Source organism: Ursus maritimus, assembly GCF_017311325.1.
Source record: "Ursus maritimus isolate PB19 chromosome X unlocalized genomic scaffold, ASM1731132v1 scaffold_X1, whole genome shotgun sequence".
NCBI classification, from domain to species: Eukaryota; Metazoa; Chordata; class Mammalia; order Carnivora; family Ursidae; genus Ursus; species Ursus maritimus.
This window is the reverse complement of record NW_024423319.1, coordinates 117,253,842-117,274,330: the sequence shown is the minus strand read 5'-3', so window position 1 is coordinate 117,274,330 and position 20,489 is coordinate 117,253,842. Positions and strand designations below refer to the sequence as shown.

The window sequence follows — 20,489 nt, the reverse complement described above, 5'->3', positions numbered from 1 at the left end:
TTAATTAAAATTAAAATTTGGAAAATAATACCTGATTCAGTGACTGGACTACTTTTAAGTTAAACACATTTGGAACAACTCAGGTATATATGAATCTAAATACAGATCAAGTATTTCTGATAAAAACTCAGCATCTGAAGTGAAAAGTACTGTAAAGTATAAACGGCACACAGATTTCAAAGACTTAGGATGAGAAAATGTACATAAAATGTGTAATTGATCATTTTCATAATGATTATAGGTTAAAAAGATAAAATTTCAGATATGCTGTGTTAAATTTAATATATTAACATTCATGTGCTATTTTTCCTTTTTAAAATATGACTACTAGAAAATTACAGCTCACATATTATTTTACTGCCCAGGGCTGCTTTAGATCCATGGTTCTCCAACTGTCGAATTACTGGTGCCTGGCTCCCAATCCCAGAGATTCTGATGGAATTGGTCTGGGCTGGGCCTGGGCATGAGGGTTTTTACACTCTCCCTGGTGATTCCATTCATCTGCCAAGGTAGAGAACCACTGCCTCCAGATTAGCCCAGATTGATCAATCCCAACTGATAAATAACAGCCTCAGAAGGCCCAGAAGATCTTTTGGGCGCTCCCATCATCCCTCAACAAAACTGTGGAGTTGGAAAAGTAGTGCCCATCTCGTACCTAAAGAGTGAAAAAGCATCCCCCCTGATGTCATCTGGGCTGAACGCTGGGTGACAATGTTCTACATCAACTTCAGGCAGAATCAAACATATGAAACTCAGTACTTTTTCAGTGTGGCCAGAAACCCAGCAGCAGTTCTTCCAGTAATCCACTCCCATGTCTGATGTAGGGGATCTCCTACTTGTGTGTGTTCAGAACGATCTGCTGGGTAGTTTGTTTACAAGCAGCTTGCTGGGCCCTAGCAATTCACCATAGCTCTGTGGTAGGGCGACCAACCATCCTGGTTTGCCTGGGACTGTCCCGGTTTTGGTTTTAGCCAGAAAATCCCACATTCTGGGAACAGCTCACGTCTGGGCAAACTGGGATGGCTGGTCATCCTACCCCAGGGAAGCGGACATTTAACAAGCAGTCCGGGTGATACACATGCATTCCAGCTGAGCACGGTTTGAGAGCCACTCCGAGAAACACAGACGCTTGAATACTTCTTAGTGAAGTTCTTTCTCGATTAATCAATTGCCCTGAGAAGACAACCACTGAAGTTACACAAAGAATCAGTTCAGCAAGTAACTGATTGGGGAAATTGCTCTAATTTAATTAAACATAGTAAATTATTTAAAACTATTTGGAAGGAACAATTACCAAAGAAATCACCCTGACAGCCTTGAAGGGAACTCTTTCATTGTCAGGAATTCAGCAGAGAGGGGCTGGGGAGGCATAGTACGTGTGGCATGAAGTCGTGTCAGTCTTGACTTTGAATCATTGTTTCTGTCATTTGCTAGCTGTGCAACTTTAGGGAAGTTCCTTAACCTCTCTGTGCCTCAGTGTTTTCATTTGTAATGATGAAATGAGTAATTTATACTGACACTGAAGGTTAGCCATGAGAATAAGAAATAATGCATTGCATCAGACAAAAGCCAGCTGAGGAACATTCTACAACATACCTGACCAGTACTCCTCAAAACTGTCAAGGTCATCAAAAATAATGAAAGTCTGAGTAAATGTCACAGCCAAGAGGAGACATGACCATCAACTGTACTGTGGCATCCTGGAAGAGATCCTGGAACAGAAAAAAGGACATTAGGGTAAAAACTAATGAAATCCAAGTAAAGAGTGGATGTTAGCTAATACTAATGTATCAAAATCGGTTTATAGCTTGTGACAAATGTGCCATCCTCGGGTAAGATGTTCATAATAGGACCAACTGAGTGTGGGGCATATGGGAACTCTGTGTGTCTCTGCAACTTTCCTGTAAAAATAAACTATTCTAAAATTTAAAATTTATTACCAAAAAAAGGCCTAGCAGAGTAGTACCCAGGCCAGAAGGACATGTTAATAAGAGCTGTTACTATTACTGTGACCTGTATTTGTAAATCATATGAGGAATAATCCCAACAAGAAGACCACCATCTTGATTCAACATTTTTGGGAGAAACTAGGAGCTGTTCTTGGATATTGGAGTTGAGGGAAGAGAGGAGAACAGAGGAACAAAGGGGAGATGAAGAGGCCATGGACACTGTGGATTTTGTCTCCAGCAGGCCCACACCTGTAACTTCTGACATGGGACCCAATTGGTTTTCTTCAGAGTCTGTTATTATTTTCTTCATTCAGTTGTTCTCTGTTCTGAGCCTAACCTCCTCTCCCCCTCTGCCAGTGGGCACGAGTGCACACACTCGCGCGCGCGCGCACACACACACACACACGCCCCACCAGAACGTCAACTTGAAGGCAGAGGCCTTATCGGTTTCGTCACTTCTGTATCTACCCAGCACAGCACCCGACATGGGGTAGAGAGTATCTGTATTTGCTGAATGAAGGACACGATACCACTGACCATCGAAGGGTGGAGGGAAAATGCTCTTTTTGGACTAGAACTAGAAACCTTTTCATCCACGCTTTCTCCTCCTGGCCTCCTTGTAGCTCCGCTACCGCTCAAATAATAAAAGTGCCCAAGCAAATAAACACAAACATCACTTCATTGCCCAAGCAACCTCGTGCAGGGGGAGGGGGAAGGGGGCCCCAACATTTGGGTCCAGATCGGCTGTGCCATGTGGTAGTTTACGATTGCAAAGATAGGTGGTAGAGCTTAAACAGAAATACCGTAGTAACCGCTTCTCCTATGTTGTACCTCATGTTTTCTATTTAATCTGAGCCTCACACAGATTTGGTAGGCTAAGCAGGGCAAATGTTTTTGAGCTCCACTGGAGAGAAGTAAACATTTTTGAAAAGGAAGGAAGGGAAGAAAGGAGGAAGAAAGGAAGAGGGAGAGGGAAAGTGAAGAAAGACCTGTAAGGTGGCCACAGCATTCACACAATCACTGGGCCATTGTACTTGTCCCCCGGGGCCGCCACAACAAACTACCATAGCCGGGGTGGCTTAAGCAGCAGATATTCATTTTCCCACAGTTCTGAAGCCTGGGAGTCTGAGCTCCAGGTGCCACCGGGGGTGCTGCCTTGCTGTGTCCTCATCTGGCGGAGACAGGGAGCTGCGGTGTCTCTTTCTCTTACAAGGACACCAGCCCTGGCAGACTGACACCCCACTCTTTGGGCCTCATTGAACTTTAATGACCTCTTAAAGGCCCATCTTCAAATACAGGCACATGTCAGGTTAAGGCTTCAACTTGTGAACTTGGTGGGGGGCACAAGTGAGTCCATACAAAGAAGTTCTCTGACGAGGGACAAGAGGGCTAACAGGGAGAGCAGGGAGGGACATTTAGTTGGGCCTGAGGTCAGCAAACTAGGGCCTGCAGGCCTACTCAGAAGGCCCCCTCTATTTTGTAAATAAACTTTATTTGGTGCATGGTCACACCCACCATGGACAAACTGCCCAGGCTTCTGCTCGGGGGGCACAGGTGAGCAGCTGCCGGAGTCTGGCTCACGAAGCCCCAAGTAGTTACTCTTCAGTCTTTCACAGGAGTGTGCTGACTCCCGGGTTAGGCCAATGTAGGATTGCTTGTTTTATCTGCAAGATGACTCCCTAGGTTGCACTCTTGCCACTTCACCAATGAGGCGGGGAAGGCTCACAACGAGAAGTGACTGCCACATTTATAGCCAGCAAGCCAGGAGAAGATCGCGAACATTAAGAAGGTTGCCCTTTCCGGGCCGCCCCACCACATGACCTAGGAATCGTGTGTGGATGTGGCTGCCGGGCCTGTGGCCTGGATAAATGGTCCCACCAGCACCACGGCTTCCCTCTCAGCCTCACACACTGTTGTCACTCAGGCCCAAATATCCGGCTGTCTCCATCCACACCTTACTAGTTTCTGCTTAGAACTACTTTGGGGGGCGCCTGGGTGGCACAGCGGTTAAGCGTCTGCCTTCGGCTCAGGGCGTGATCCCAGCGTTACGGGATCGAGCCCCACATCGGGCTCCTCTGCTGGGAGCCTGCTTCTTCCTCTCCCACTTCCCCTGCCTGTGTTCCCTCTCTCACTGGCTGTCTCTATCTCTGTCAAATAAAAAAAAAAATTAAAAAAAAAGAACTACTTTGGGTCCTTGGTTTCTTGACATTTTATTTTCTTTCAGTTTGTTTTGTGCCAGGGCACGTGTTTCATATGAAAGCAGACCACGTGCATTAAGGGAACCCTGCAAATAATTATGTAGACCTTAAGGGGTTTCCAAGGATAATTTTGGGGCTGTTAGTCCTAAATGCAATTGCTGGTCCTTTCCATTATTAGACAGTATGTTCCCTTTTCAGCTTCCGACACTGAACTCAGGGTGCTTTCCTTATTGTATCTACTACAGCTCGGGTTTCTGTTTATAGTGGCCTTTGTCAATAGAAAACAGTTCTTAGATCCTCTTTGAATTAGTGGAGACAGTCCCCAAATATGAATCCGGAGCCTTTTCTTTAGGCCTATGGAAGAATTTAAGGAAGCCAAACAGCAGCTGGGGTTACTCTTACTATTGGCTAGAGGACCTCTCACCAGGACTCGGCTTCCTGATCGTGCTGTGCACCCAGACGAACGCCCTGCGTGCGGCGTGTTGCCGCTCTCGCATAGCCACATCAAGTCCTCTGAGCAGCGGCCTCGTTCCCACTTCACATGGTCCTGGGTGGGCTGCCAGGTACAACATTCCAGGCCCCTGCAAATCATATCGCCCCATTCTACCCTGAGACACAGCAGCTGATGGAAGGGAAACTACGTGACCCAATACGAGCCAAGTCCCCAGAATATTAAAGAAGTTGGGAGAGAGCCATCCCCACAAAGGGACGCTGTGCTGAGGGAGGGAGGCACAGCCCCCCCAGATCCAGCCCTTCTTGAGGTCTTACGCAGCCCCGGACTTTCCGGGCCTGTGAACCAATACATTCCTTTGTCTGCTTAACTAATCCAAGTCAGACTTTTCACTCAAAACCCAAAAGGTCCTCACCAACATAACATACTTCCAGATCTTCCGAGTGTCCTTGGAAATATGCATCAGCAACTCCCAGAGGGCACGGGGCACTGGACGTTGGGACCCACAAGTCCCGCTCCTAGCTGCAATCTTAGAACTCCTGGGCCATGCCTCTGCCAGGTCGGAGGGCCTTAGAAATGGACAGCCTATGGGACATGGGACGTAACACCATTTCTCGGATAGGTGTGTGCCTTCTGTGACGCACAGAGCACAGGCTGGGCTTGCTTTCCTGAGTTCTACATCTCCCTGTCCTTTGGCCCGTCTTGGAGTAGAAGCAAGACAAAAACCTTACACTGGGACACCGATGGTATCGATCTGGGGAAAAGAAGACCAAGCAAGATTAACGGCTGGGCCAACAACATTGACACTGCTTGACAGAGGGAGCTAGCCACAGTCTGATGCCAGGGCTGAACCCCAAAGCTACCAGCGGGCCCAAGCTCGGCCAGCATGAAGAAGGAGAAATACAGCCCGACACACCCCACCAAGTGACTGCAGAATTACCCCTTTGGCGAAGACCCATTGTTTTTCCTCCTTTGTTTTCCAAAAGATACCTCTCTGAACCTGTCTAAGCTCTGCCTTGCTAGATTCCTCAACTGTCACCTAAAGAGTTAGCTATGAGTCAGTTTCCTGCGAGAAACTCTGCAACCTCCCCCCTCTCCAGAGGGAAGGACCCGACCGAGGCCTGCCCACACCAGCCAAAACTCTGAGCCAAGTGGCTGGGAGATGCCTTAACGCCATGCGCACCGCGCTCTGCGGGCGTACGTGCGTTTGCTGGTACTGATAAATGAGCACACTTTGCTGTCTCAGTTCCTTGCAGTTTGACTCGCCTTCCTCTGTTTCAGACTGATGGGAACTGAAGTCAATTCTTAAGACCCACAAGGAAGGAAAGCTCTTTGCGTTAAAGGCGGTCCGCCAAGGTGCTAATTCCATCTTTGGTAGGTTTTTCCCAGGACCGTGCTCCTCATCCAGGAATTTCTCTGAGCTTGGTGGTTCGCACGTCCAAATTCCAGCTTTGAATAAATAAACCAGCTAAAGTGCTCGGTTGCCTCGGGGAATAACAGGGAGGTTTCTGAGCCTCCATCGCCCCCCAGTGGCAATTTTTTTTTGTCAGGGATATTCTAACTCCAAAAGGCTTAGGATTCTTCCCTCCCAAGCTGTTTAAAAAAGAATTTTTTTTTTAATTCTCACGAAAATTATGAAAAGTTTGTGTGGAGGTGTGTTAGTAATGTCAAACTAATAGCTGCTGGGTCATGGGGTCACACATTCATGCAATGGACAAGAAATATGCAATTGGACAGATCTCACCAATTGGCGTGCCCCTTGAAAAAAATTCCTATCCTATCATAGCTGCAAAGTCCAGTAGGAATGTGATTACCTCAAATTAGTTTTTTTTTAATTTAGAGGATCCAGACCCAGGTTTCCTTTTTTTCTGGTCCAATTAAACCGCTATTAATAACTATGATTTTTGGGACTTGTGCTATCCCTCTGTAAACTTTTCCACCATAAAATGTTTTGTAACATTGTCCAAGGAGGTGAGAAAATATTCAAAGCCAATAAAAGTGAAGGTTTATAAGCCATATATGTATAACGTTGCAAAAGCCAACATTAAACCCACACAAATTATATAGAAATGTCACTGTCAGGTTGGTAAAACTTTCAGCAGATTATACCTGAAGTGGAAGAATGAAATGAATAAAAGTTTTAGTGATTTCAAACTTCGAGCAGATGAAACCCAAACATAGGTGATAGAGGTGCCCTAAGTCATCAGACAGAGTTTACTGGCACAGAACAGTCTCAATAGTCAGTAGGGACTGATGTACGAGATTGAATTCATCACCCACCCATCCACCCACCTACTATCCCATCTGATCCTCATCCATTCTTCCAGCCACCCATCAGCCCATCCTTCCACCTAGTTGAGAAAGGCATCCTATGGAAAACAAAGGAGAGCAAGCGGGTCTTCAGTGCAGGGATGATGTTGCAGCCACTTAGTAGTATGCTGTGGGCTTTGTTTCTCTTTCCTGATGACCCGGATCTAACCATCTCTACGTTAGGCAGGTGCAGACACCGTGTGAGGTGCCAAGGAGAAAAGACAGATAAGAGGCAGCAGCTGCTTTCATGGTTCCAGAAGCAAAAGAGAGTTTTCAGACTTTTCAATCTGGTCTCTACGCTGAGGCTCCACTCTCAGAGAAGGTGGAAGTGACCAGCACCAAATCACTAAGTCCAGAAAAGACTCTCAGTGGGTGGCATCCAGACGGCCTAGAGTAGAGATGAGAACTCATGCCACTGCAGCCACTGAATGTTTTCGCTGAAAAACAGAAGGTGGGCTCTTTGGGATCCCAAAAATACAAAGTATTTTGTGGAAAAGAACATACGTTACATATGAAACAGCCAAGGAACACTTTTATAGCATAATAAGCCCACAAATCTGCATTAAATACAGTCAGTGCTTTTTATGGCTGGCAAAATGTATGTCACCTCGTTTTCTAGAAAAGGAAGAACTAGAATTGAAGAAAGCAAGTCCAGACTAAAGAGGTTTACCTTCAGCTCAGAAAAGGGAAGGTTCTTGCCTCCCTACCCACAATGGAGTCCATATTTCAACACAGTTTTCAGATCACAGTGAATTCTTTTGGTTTACTACCTACTATGCCTCGTCCCCATGCCCCTTTTAGCTTAGAGGCCAGGCTCATAGTCCTGTAAATAATACTATCCTGGTGCTAACCTCCTACATGCTAAACATTCCTGCCACTCCTACGTCCTGAGCAGAAGTGCATGTCCCTCAGCTTCCTTTACTCAGATCTTGTTTCCTTTCAGGACAGAACATTCTCCTCCTCCACCCCCACTTTGAAGGATAAACTTCATCAAATCTCTTTTAAATCCCAGTTGTCTGGGGGCCTCATTATTAGTGCCAAAGCATATCTTCTTGTGCGTGTCTAGCATAAGATCTTGCACATAGTAGGTCCTCAATAATTTGTTAAAAGCAAGGGAAGGGGGGATTGTGGGGAGAGAAGGATGGAAGGAAGGACGGAAGGAAGGGAGAGAGTGAGGAAAAAGAATAATATAGAAAAAGAGGAAAGGTAGAGAAAATAATTATTTTATAAGGACATGATGTTCCCACTAATAAACACCACCCAACAATGAAAATCTCCCTTGTCCTCCTTAGCAAATGACCTAAGCATGTTGCCGAGGTTTCTCTTCAGGGACATAACTTTCCCAAAACAAATTCATCTATTGGAGCTAATGATTCAAAGTGATGGTTTTCAGTGTTTCCTCATACTTTGGGAGCCAGGCTGCGCTGTTCACCGTTACAATAAAATAATAGCCACACGCAAACATACACACATTAATTTTCAGGAACTCTCTAAATGAACAGATAGAACGTTCTTAATTTTTTTTTTAAGATTTTATTTATTTATTCGACAGAGATAGAGACAGCCAGCGAGAGAGGGAACACAAGCAGGGGGAGTGGGAGAGGAAGAAGCAGGCTCATAGCGGAAGAGCCTGATGTGGGGCTCGATCCCATAATGCCGGGATCACGCCCTGAGCCGAAGGCAGACGCTTAACCACTGTGCCACCCAGGCGCCCCAGAACGTTCTTAATTTTAACCGTTTCTCCACCACACATGGAGGTGGAATTCTCACATATGCTGTCAAGTGCTCATAGAGAACGAAGCAGATGAACACACAACAACGATAACAAAAAAGTCAAGCCAAGTTCCCAGAAATGGAATTTCTTGTAAATATTTAACCACCAGTATAAGACACAATCGACTGTTTCTATTTCCCCTGATACAGTACATATGCATTGCACGATGTTCGCAAGGACAACCGGCGCATTCCCACATTAGCAGCCACTCGTCACGAAAGCAGGCTCACCTGGGGATGAAGGGGTTTGCACAGGGGAGCTCTTGCAGGTGGGCCTCCAGCCACATCGGTGCACACGCTCCTCTCTCGCCTCGGGTGGCTCAGTGCTCAGCACGGCAATACTGCAAAAAGCAATGAATTAAAGTAGAAGACCACTTTGAGCAATTATAAAGGAATTTTTAAAAATAAGCCGAGTATATTATTATTATTAAAACTGTTATGTAAATAAAGGTAGGGGCGAATTACAATTGTAAATAGTGGAATAGTCCTACTCATCTCTTCTAGTCGCTAAATATAAAGCTGAATTCATTTGGGGTAACTGAGAACTTTAGATAAGTTCTCTTGCTTCCACATGAGAGAAGGGAGAGAAGCAGTTTTCTCTCACTATGAGGTAGTTGAAAGTACAGCTTCTTGAACTATCTGCAGTGGAGGACTAGGGGTTTTTTTTAATTTCTAATCACAGACCAATATTTTTGTAAAACAACAACAAAGACAAAATATTACTAATGAAGTAAAAAGCAAACATACAAGAAGACACAAGCCTAAGTTCGGATTCACCAGATATAAAATCACTCTTTTAAACTGTGGCAAAAATTTCCAAATGCTTGCTCTTGACCTCTGTATTTTTTTTTTTTATGAACAACACATACGGTACTCTAAAACCTTGCCATCCAAAGCATGGTCCTTGGACCAGCAGCACTGGCGTCCCCTGGGCACTCACTCGTGAGGACACAGACTCTCATCCTCCACCTAGACTCACTGAATCAGAATCTACATTTTAACACGATCCTGAGGGGATCTGTGTGCACACTGAAGTAGGAGAAGCACTAGTCCAAACTATAAAATCAAAAGCAACTGTACAGGCACGCAGACATACGCATATTACTTTAAGACCACAGAATGTTTTATGATCGACTCACCATATTTTATATAATAGGTATTTAATAAGTGCACCCTTAAGCAAAGTTTAAGCCATTGTCAGCTAGGCCTGGCCTCCCTATCCCCTGGAGCTCAAGATCTGATCCACTGGAATCTCCAGATCCATGGAAGATCAAGTTTCCCTAAGTTACGTGATACTTCCCAGGGACTCATGTTCCCATGGTCATCTCTGCTGTGGACTCCTCTTTCTGCCTGTGCTGGCTCAGTTCACGGTAACTTAGATAGCAAACAACCCCTTTATCGTCTTCCATGGAAGTCCATTCACCAAAGCATTTGTTGATTTTTTTACAACTCATAATAAAACAGAGACATATGGAGACTTTGTGAACATGATTTAAGAAAACTGTATCTAAGCCAGTCTAAAGTTAACACGTTTCCTGGATAAATAACGCTAGAAACATTGCCACAAGATGATGAAATGCCTACCACCACTTCTATTATTTAATATTTTGTGGGAAGTCCCTAGCCCATGCAATTGGCAGTGCAAAGAATTCGAGGCGTTAGAGTGAGAAATGAGGAAGTGAAGTTATTAATTGAGATGATACGAAAGAAGCCCTGGAAAACCCAATATAAACAGAAAAATAAGACCAAAGACAATAAGAAAATTCAAAACATTGTAGAACATAAGGTGAACGCAGCCAACAGCGTTCATAAATATGCCAACGGGAGTTTGAAGACATAAGGAAGAAGGGATTTCCCTCCCACTGCAACAAGAGTTTAAATGCCAAGAAATAAGCTCACCAAAAAATATTTAAGATTTGAAGAAACACTTAGAAATGGTATTGAGGGACACAAAAGAAGAACCGAATATTTGGGAGGGTCCTGCATATTCTTGCATAGGATGACTCATTTTTCTAAAGAGTTCTGGTCTTCTTGAATGAATATATAAATTTAACATAATCCCAATGAAATTACTGTGCAGGTTAAAAAAAAAAAAACTTAACCAGCCAACTACAAATTTCATTCAGCAATATACATAAGCAAAAAGTATCAAGAAAAATTCTGAAAAAGAAGTGTAATGAGAGGTTAGTGATTTGCCAGATGGTCCCAATACTTCAGTGAATGTGGTATTGGTGTGTTCATGGATATGACAACAGCTCAGACTAAAAAATCTACAAATAGGTCCAAAAATACATGGGGATTTAATGTCTTAATAATGAGGAGACATCTCAAATCTAAGAATGGGTGAAGGGGTGTCTGGAGGGATAGTTTATTGGATAAATCATCCTGGGACAACAAAGTAACTGTCTGAAAAACAGAGAGGGGGATTGTCGCTGTAATTTATTCCTTACGCCAGGATAAATTTCAACTCTATTAATGTTTTAAAATAAAAAGTGGAAACCTGAAAAAATATGAAAGAATTTATTTAGAACTTAAAAGAAAGTACTTCTGACTATGCTATTAATACTCAGAAACCATGAAAGAAAAGACTGCAAATTAAGGTGCACAAAAATTACTCAAAGCAAAACTCACCGTAAGAAAAAACCCAGGAAAGATGACGAACAGAAAATAAGTCTAACTTATTGTCATGGACTGAACGGTGTCCCACTCAAAATTCACACATTGAAGCCCTAACCCCAAATATCACTTTAGGGCTACTAATCTTTAGGAAGGTAAGTAAAGTTAAAAGAAATCATATAGAATTAGACAAATACCATCTGATTTCACTTACATGTGAAATCCGAAAAACAGAACAAACAAAACCCACAGATACAGAGAACAGATTGGTGGTTATCAGGGGGGAAAGTGGGTTGAGGATAGGCAAGAAGGGTGAAGGAAGCCAACTGTATGACGATGGATGGTAACTATTATTGGGGTGATCACTTTGTAGTGCATGAAAATATCGAACTCAGCAGACGTTGACATTGCAGTCCTGAGTCTGAAATCTGTAGGACAGGCTGTCAGAGAAATACTTCCTGAGCGCCCACCATATGCTGGACATGGAGCCAGTATCAGAGTCCATGGAATGGGTGGGACATGGTCCCCACCAACAGCCTTGCCAATACCTTAGGGAGCAAGACAGACATACATTCAGACAATTGCATTTATTGTGGCTAATTCATAAAGTTACTGTGGGAATATAAGGAAAATGTATTTAGCCATGGCCTTTACTCTGGAGGAGATGACCTCTGAATTGACTTCTTTTTACCACTTTATTTTTAAAGGTACAATTCAGTGGCATTAAACACGCTTACAGCTTACAGTGTTGGGCAATGGTCACCCTGAATTGACTTTTAAAGGCTAAGTAGGGGTTATTCCAGTGTAGCAGACACTGTCACGTGCTATAGAAGAGCCCTTCTCTCCCCACCTCCATTTTTTTACACAAATGGTATCATATTTCACAGGGTGTTTTCACTCTCGTTTTTCTTTACCTAAAATATCTTGGAGGCTTTCCATATAGTTACATAAAACATTCCTTTTGCTTTTTATTTAACGGTTGTATATTATTCCACCATATGGATTAATATAATTTATGTAACTGGTCTTCCATTAATTATATAAATTTGGATGGTTTCTAATCCTTTCCTATTACAAACAATACTACAATGAGTAATAACAAACTTACATAATTTCTCACATCTTTAAGCATATCTGTAGAAGATGAAAGAAAACGGAATTGTGGGAAAGAATAGAGAACTGTGGGAAACAAGGGGAATTGTGGGAGAGAACAGGGAATTGTGGGGGACAAGAGAAATTTTGGGAGAGAACGGAATTGTGGGGGACCAAATTTTGGGAGAGAACAAAAATGTGGGGGAACAGAGGAATTGTGGGATAAACTAGAGAAGGGTGGGGAACAAGGGGAATTGTGGGAGAAAAGAGAGAACTGTGGGAGGGAATGGGGGAATCGTGGGCAACAAAAGGAATTGTTGGAAAGAACATAACTGTGGGAGAAAACAGGGAATTGTGGGAAAAAAGGAGAACTGTGGGAAACAAGGAAAATTTGGGGGAGAGAACAGAGAATTGTGGGAAACGGGAATTGTGGGAAAGAACAGAGAATGGTGGGAAACAAAGGGAATTGTGGGAGAGAACAGAGACCTGTGGGTGAGCAGAGGAATTGTGGGAGAGAACAGAGAATTATGGAAAAAAGGGGAATGGTGAAAGAACAGAATTGTGGGGGACCAGAGGAATTGGGGGAAACAAGTGGAATTATGGGGAAACACAGAGAATTGTGGGAGAAAACAGGGACTTACGGGAGAAAAGGGGAATTGTGTGAGGCAAGGGGAATTGTGGGAAAGAATAGACAATTGTGGGAAAGAACAGAAAATTGTAGGAGAGAACAGAGATTTGTGGAAAATAAGGGTAATTGTGGGAGAGACCAGAATTGTTGGGGACCAGAGGAATTGTAGGAGAGAATACAGAATGGGGGGAAACAAGGGGAATTGTGGGAGAAAACAGAATTGTGGGAAACAATGGGAATTGTGGGAAAGCATGGAGGATTGTGGGAGACAAAGGGAAGTGTGGGAGAGAACAAGGAACTATGGGAAACAATAGGAATTGTGGGAAAGCATGGAGACTTGTGAGAGTCAAAGGGAATTGTGGGAGAGAACAGGGAATTGTGGGTAACAAGGGAGGATGCTGGGAGAGGACAAGGGATTGTGGGAAATAAGAGGAATTATGGGAAAGCATGGAGACTTATGGGAGTCAAAGGGAATTGTGGGAGAGAACAAAGAATTGTGGGGACACAACTGGAATTGTGGGAGAAAACAGAGAATTGTGGGACACAAGGGGACTTGTGGGAGAGAACAGGGAATTCTGGGAAACAGGAACTATGAGAAAGCATGGAGGATTGTGGGAGACAAAGAGAATTGTGAAAAAAAACCAGAACTGTGGGGGACTAGAGGGTTTGTCAGAGAGAGCAATGGTATTGTAGCAGAGGAATTGTGGGAGAAAACAGAACTGGTGGACAACAGGGAATGTGGGAAGGAACAGAGAATGATGGGAATCAAGCAGACTTGTGGGAGACAACAGGGAATTGTGGGGGACAAGAGGAATTGTGGGAGAAAAGAGAATTATGGGAAAGAACAAGGAACTGTGGGAAACAATAGGAACTGTGGGAAATCATGGAGACTTGTGGGAGACAAATGGAACTATAGGAGAGAATAAGGAAGTGTGGGAAATAACTGGAACTGTGGAAAAGCATGAAGACTTGTGAGAGTCAAAGGGAACTGTGGGAGAACAGGGAATTGTGGGTAACAAGGGGGAATGGTGGGAGAAGACAAAGAACTATGGGAGACAAAGGTAATTGTGGGAGAGAATAGAGAAGGGGGGGAGCAGAGGTATTATGGGAGAGAACAGAATTGTGGGGGAGCAAGGAATTGTGGGAGAGAATAGAGAATAGTGGGGAACAAGGGGAATTGTGGGAGAGAACAGGGAATTGTGGGAAACAACAGGAATTGTGGGAAAACATAGAGAATTGTAGGTGACAAAGGGAATTGTGGGAGGGAAGAGAGTTATGGAAAGAAGAGAGAATTGTGGGAGACAACAGGGAACTACCTGCAATGAGGGACACTGTGAAAGAAAAGAGAATTGTGGGGGACCAAAGAGAATGAGAGGGAGAATAGAGAGTGGTAGGGGAGCAGAGAAATTGTGGGAGAGAACAAACTTGTGGGGAAGAACAAGGAATTGTGGGAAACGATGGGAATTGTGGGAAAACACAGATCATTGTGAAAGACAATGGGAATTGTTGGAGAGAACAGGGAATTGTGGGGGACAAGGGGAATTATGGGAGAAAGAATTATGGGACAGAACAGGGACCTGTGGGAAACAATAGGAATTGTGGGAAAGCAAGGAGACTTATGGTAGACAAAAGGAATTGTGGGAGAGAGCAGAACATTGTGGGAGAGATCAGAGGAATTATGGGAGAGAACAAAATTACAGGGACCAGTGGAATTGTGGGAAATAACAGGAATTGTGGGAAAGCATGGAGAATTGTGGGAGACAAAGGGAACTGTGGGAGATAACAGGGAATTGTGGGAAACAAGGGGACTTATGGGAGAGAACAAGGAATTATGGGGGACCAGAGGAATTATGGGAGAGAACAGAGAATTGTGGGAAAGCATGGAAACTTACAGTAGGCAAAGGGAATTGTGGGAGAGAGCAGAGAACTGTGGGAGACAGCAGAGGAATTGTGGGAGAGAACAGAATTATGGGGGAGCAGTGGAATTGTGGGATACAACAGGAATTGTGGGAGAGCATGGAGAATTGTGGGAGACAAAGCAAACTGTAGGAGATAATAGGGAATTGTGGGAAACAAGGGAACTTGTACGACAGAACAAGGAATTGTGGGAGAGCAGAGGAATTGCAGGAGAAAACAGAATTGTGGGGGTTGTGGGAGAACCCAGAGAGTTGTGGGAAACAAGGGAAATTGTAGAGAACAAGAAATTGTGGGAGAGCTTAAGAATTGTGGGAGAGAACAAAGAGTTGTGAGAAACAATAAATTGTGGGAAGGAACAGAACTGTGGAGAGACTAGGAAATTGTGGAAAAGGGGAAGAATTGTGGGAGACAAGGGGAGTTGTGGGAGAGAACAGAATTGTAAGAAGAAAAGAAGACAATTGTGAGATAAAACAAGAATTGTGGGAGAAAAGAGTATTATGAGAGAAGAGAGAATTGTAAGAGATAATGGTGTATTGGGTAAGAAAATAAAGAATTGTTAGAAATAGAGGGAATTGTGAGAGAAACAGTTGTGGGAGATAAGGGGAAAAACTGTGGGAAAGAAGAGACAATTGTGGCAGTGAACAGAGAATTGTGCTTGAGATGGGATCGTGGGAGATGTGGAATTGTGGAAGAGAACAGAAAATGATGGGCAAGAATAAAGAATTGTTGGAGAGAACAGAGAATTGTACTTAGAGAGGGAATTGTGGGAAACAACAGGGAATGTGGGGCAAAAGGGAATTGCTGAAGTGACAAGGAATTGTAGGAGTCACAGGGAAGTGAGAAAGGGAAGGGAGAATTGTGGCAGCAAGTAGAGAATTGTGGGGAAAACAATTGTGAGAGAAAAGAGGAACTCTGAGGAACAAAGAGAATTGTGGGAAAGAATAGGGAATTATAGGAGACAAGGGGAATTCTGGGAAAGAATGGGGAATTCTGGAAAAAACAGGGAATTGTGGGTGTGATAGAAAATTCTGGGAGACACATGGAATTATGAGAGGGAGCAGAGAATTGTGGGAAAGAATATCATTGTGGAGGAAAAACAGAAACGTGGAAGACAAGGGGAATTTGGGGAAATAACAGAATAGTTGGAGCGATATGGAATTGTAGGAGAGAGCAGGAAATTGTGGGGAAAATAGAGAATTGTGCTTGAGACAGGAAATTGTGGGAAATCAGTTGCATTTCCATACACTCATAATGAACTATCAGTAAGAGAAAGTAAGAAAATAATCCCATTTATAACTGCATCAAAAAGAATAAAATAACTAGGAATAAATTCAACCAAGAAGGTGAAAGACCTGTATATTGAAAACTGTAAGATGCTAATGAAAGACATAGAAGAGGGCACAAATAAATGGAAAGACATTCCATACTCGTGGATTGGAAGAATCCGTATTGTTGAAAGGTCCATACTACCCAAAGCATTCTACAGACTCAATGCAACCCCTACCAAAATTCTAAGGGCATTTTTCACAGAAATAGAACAATCCTAAAATTTGTATGGATCCACAAAAGAACTTGAAAAGCCAAAGCAATCTTGAGAAAGAATAAAGCTGGAGACATCTCACTTTGATTTCAAACTATGTTGCAAAGCTATAGTAATAAAAACAGTATGGTACTGGCATCGAGACAGACATATAGAAAAATGGAAAAGAATCAAGAACCCAGAAATAAACCTATGCATATATGCCCAATTGACTTACAACAAAAGATCTAAGAATATACAATGGGGAAAAGACAATCTCTTGAATAAGTGGTGTCAGTAAAACTGGACAGTCACATGCAAAAGAACGAAACTGGACCACTATCTTATACCATACACAAAAATTAATCAAAACATGAAAGCCATGAATATGAGACCTGAGACCATAAAACTCCTAGGAGAAAACACAGGCAGTCAGCTCCTTGACACCAGTCTCGGAGATAAATTTTTGGATTTCACACCATGAGCCAAGGCAACCAGAGCAAAATTAAGCAAGTAAACAAGGAAAAATGAAAAAAGGGAATCATGCACAAGACATGGCATTGTGGGAGCTCTCAGAAGTACAAAAGCAGCACTTTGTACACGTAAGCAACTGGAGATTTGGAAAGGAGACTTACTTTACAAGAACCAGTCACAAATTCGGTTTGTCATTACAAAAGAGCTTCAATTTTTCATCTCTGCTAAACCCTTGGGTCTGACAACAGAAGTTCATATAACATTACCAGGGACTGGCTAAGCCACACGCACTGCCTTGTACAGGCAGATGTACACATACATACACACACTCACACACACACACGCTTGTACACATACACACAAACACACACGTACATATAAATATACATGCACACATATCTTAGTTCAAACATGATAACAGAAATAAACTAATAAAACGGTTAGGAAATTTTTTGAATCTTATAAAAAATAAAACAAGATGAAAAACTGATAGAATAATGTAAGAAAATACGAGTGCCAGTCTAGGAATCCAACATATGAGGAATAGAGGTTCCTTAAAAGAGAACATGAAGAAGGAGGGAGTGGAGCAAGTTATCAAGAAAACTAATAATATAAGAAAATATCCCCAATGTGAAGGTTATGGGTTTCCAGAATGAATGGTCCCATCGGGTGCCAAGCCAACGAAAACAAAGGGTCTATATCAGGGCACATCTTTTCAGGCCACTAGAAGAAAGAAGTTGAAAATATCGTTGAAGGAAAAAAAGAAATGACATTCGACTTTTCAACATCAACAATGGAAACTAAAAGACAATGAAGCAACTGCTTAACAATTCTGAGAAAAATGTTTCTAAACCTAGAATTAAATATCCAAACTATCAATCACATGGGAGGGTAAACCAAAGACAGCTTCTGATTCTCAAGACCTCAAAAACTGATGTGCTCCCAAAACAATGCAAAGAAGAATACAGGGTATCCACGAACCAGAGAGCCACACAGGACAGGCACAGGTTGAAAGGAAGTCCCCGAAGACGACGACGAGCAGAAGTTACTTCCAAACCGTTTAGAACTGGGCAGTGGCAGAGGTGAGGCGCTTATCTGTGAGTGAGGTCTCAAGGGAAGAAAGGGAAACATACACATTAGTTGACATATTTAAATGCATTGGGAGGAGATTTACAATGCAGACGGGAAGCTTAGGGTTAACCTAAAAATATAGACAGACAAAGGGGGAAAAGGCAAGTATTAAAGTCTATTGAAAAAGTTGTACGAGAAAAAAATTCATCTTTGGTCATAACAAATATTTTCACAGTCACAATAATGTAAATACTAAACTGTAATGTCTCCAAAACCATAGAACAATTGGCACATGGGGAGGGACACGTGTGTTTGTGTTAGCATGTTGTTTGGAACATGGAAGGAAAAGTAGAAGAAACAGTTAAGGTCTTTGCCTGAGGAGAGTAGGAATTGGGGTTGAAAGTGTCCCCCCAGTCTCCCTACCCACCTACAGCTCTCCTTGAACACCCTATTTGGTAGCTCCTTCTTTATAAAGCATCCTTGTTACTTCTTTCCTTCCTATCCACTTTCTGCACATGACCCTCCAAACAGTCACTTCTTCCCTTTTGCCTCCAATAGTCTGCACATACATACACTGAGATGTAAACATGGTTATTTGTTTGCATGCATGCCTCTCCCATTACCAGAGGTTTGGGGCCTTTTTGTGCCATATGCCCCTGTGGATTGTCGGGAAGTCTATGAGCATCTTCTCAGAATAATATTTCTATGTGCATAAAACAAAATACAAGAAATCACTAAAGAAATCAATTATACTGAAATATAGTTATCCACATATTTTAGAAAAGCAGGTTTTGATCATTAAAGGTCAGGTTCCCCAGGAAATATACACTGATACAATATAGATTTTAAAATGCTGTCTTGATCCAGTTTGGAGGCCCCGGCTAGTGGCTGGTCAGTTCCCTGATTTGAGCAGCTAGGTCCACACTCGCCAACCACCTCCCTTTTGGGCTCTCATACTCAGAGCCACTATATGCTGTACACCTGCTCCGGAGCCTGCCTCACCTGTTTCTTCCCCCTCTCCCCCTGGCTCAGAAGGACTCCAGTGTTTCCACATGTGGCAACCCACCGTGTGAGGTATACCCCTCTCTTGGGATCTGTGAGTATAATAAACTGGTTATTCAATGGCAATTCTTTCCTGATCCGTCAACCTCACCAAATCTAAATTACAATAGACTTATTAAAATGGCTGAGACTCCAAGAAATGTGCATCAGAGTGCTCTCGTGAACAGCAATGGGAGACTGACTGGAGACGTTAGACCGTGATGCAGTCACAATGGAAGCCTCAGCCACTGACACTGGGATGGCCCTTCTGAGGCGAGGGCCTGGGGCTTATATACCCTTGCAGAGGCCACTTGGAGGCAGCAGCCTGTCCCCAGGGAGGGGATGTGCTTTTGCCTGATGCAGTTCTCTTTGGCAGAGGGCAATTCCTGGAGAGAGACTCAGCCCAGAGGTGTCAGCTGCTAACAGCCCCCAGCACGCTGGAGATGGCCTGCCTGGCCCTGGAGAGCCATGTGGGCAGGCTTCACAGTTCCATCACAGTGATGCAGAAAGGCATATGCTTCTTAGTAACACTTTTAAGTAACAAGATAAAATTATCTTAATTTCAAAGTAGCGATGAATAGTACTCTAAGGCAGAAACAACCATCATTTATGACAATTTCTCTGTGATTTCTATTAGGGCCACATATTGCTAACACTACTAGGATTTGTTGCCTGCATTCCTGGCGGAAAAAAATACGAAATATCTGTTAGAGGTAAGTGAAAATACAGACCTTCAAGTTCACACACCCAGTTAAGGAGGCCTTGGGAGCCGGAACCTTGATTTGCTCATTTTGGGATTTCCAGAGTCGGCCACAGTTCTGGACACCTACTGATGTTATTTGAGTCACTGTTATATTTGAAGCTGATGGGATACAATTTAAAAGACAAACTTTAAAACTAATACCTCTAAAGCAACCCTTCTGCAGCTTCAGGGAGCTACACTGGAGAGCCTCGTTCTATGGAAGCCTCTGGCTCAGCCTGAACTCTGCCTGCCCGCGCTGGCTTGGAAGGGCGGGGCCAGGGACCGGCGCTCGCCCTTATAGGTCGAGGCGGGAGGGGGCGGGCCCGCTTCTGCGTACTCGACGGAAGCCCTTCCTTTTCAGCCTGCGCCCCGCCTCCCGCGCGCCCGGAAGTCCCGCCTTCGGAAAAGGAAGTAGCCGTGCGCTGGGGCGCCGGCGGTGACCGCGAAGATAGCGGTGACCGATCTGGGAGAAGGCGGCCGCGGCTTGGCGGTTAGAGGAGGGGCCGGCTCCTCGGAGCGGCTTGGGACTGGAGTCAGGTGCGCAGTGGCAGGCTGGCTGAGGCCGGTGGGTTTTGGAGTCCCGGGACTGGAGCAGGTGGGACGCGGAGGGACCGTATGAAGACGACTTTGGCCGTGTTCCCCCGTTGGAGGTCCTTTCCTTCCTCCCTTCCTTCCTTCCTTCCTTCCTTCCTTCCTTCCTTCCTTCCT

At 43.8% G+C, this 20,489-nt stretch overlaps 2 protein-coding genes across 4 annotated transcripts in view; one reads left to right on the top strand and one right to left on the bottom strand.

Annotated features, from left to right (window-relative positions):
* Nucleotides 1–20,018, bottom strand: part of MID1 (midline 1) — a 581,834-nt gene extending 561,816 nt beyond the window's left edge. For 2 of the 3 annotated variants that reach the window (XM_040634579.1, XM_040634592.1), the window contains exons 1-3: nucleotides 19,771–20,018; nucleotides 8,913–9,022; nucleotides 1,597–1,712 (exon numbers count right to left, since the gene is read on the bottom strand). The gene's annotated coding sequence lies outside the window, so the exon portion shown is untranslated. The remainder of the gene's footprint in view (nucleotides 1–1,596; nucleotides 1,713–8,912; nucleotides 9,023–19,770) is intronic. The other variant, XM_040634586.1, reaches the window with a different exon arrangement.
* Nucleotides 20,019–20,167: 149 nt separating this feature from the next.
* Nucleotides 20,168–20,489, top strand: part of LOC103668095 (holocytochrome c-type synthase) — a 10,132-nt gene continuing 9,810 nt past the window's right edge. Inside the window, exon 1 of the mRNA XM_040634573.1 lies at nucleotides 20,168–20,318. The gene's annotated coding sequence lies outside the window, so the exon portion shown is untranslated. The remainder of the gene's footprint in view (nucleotides 20,319–20,489) is intronic.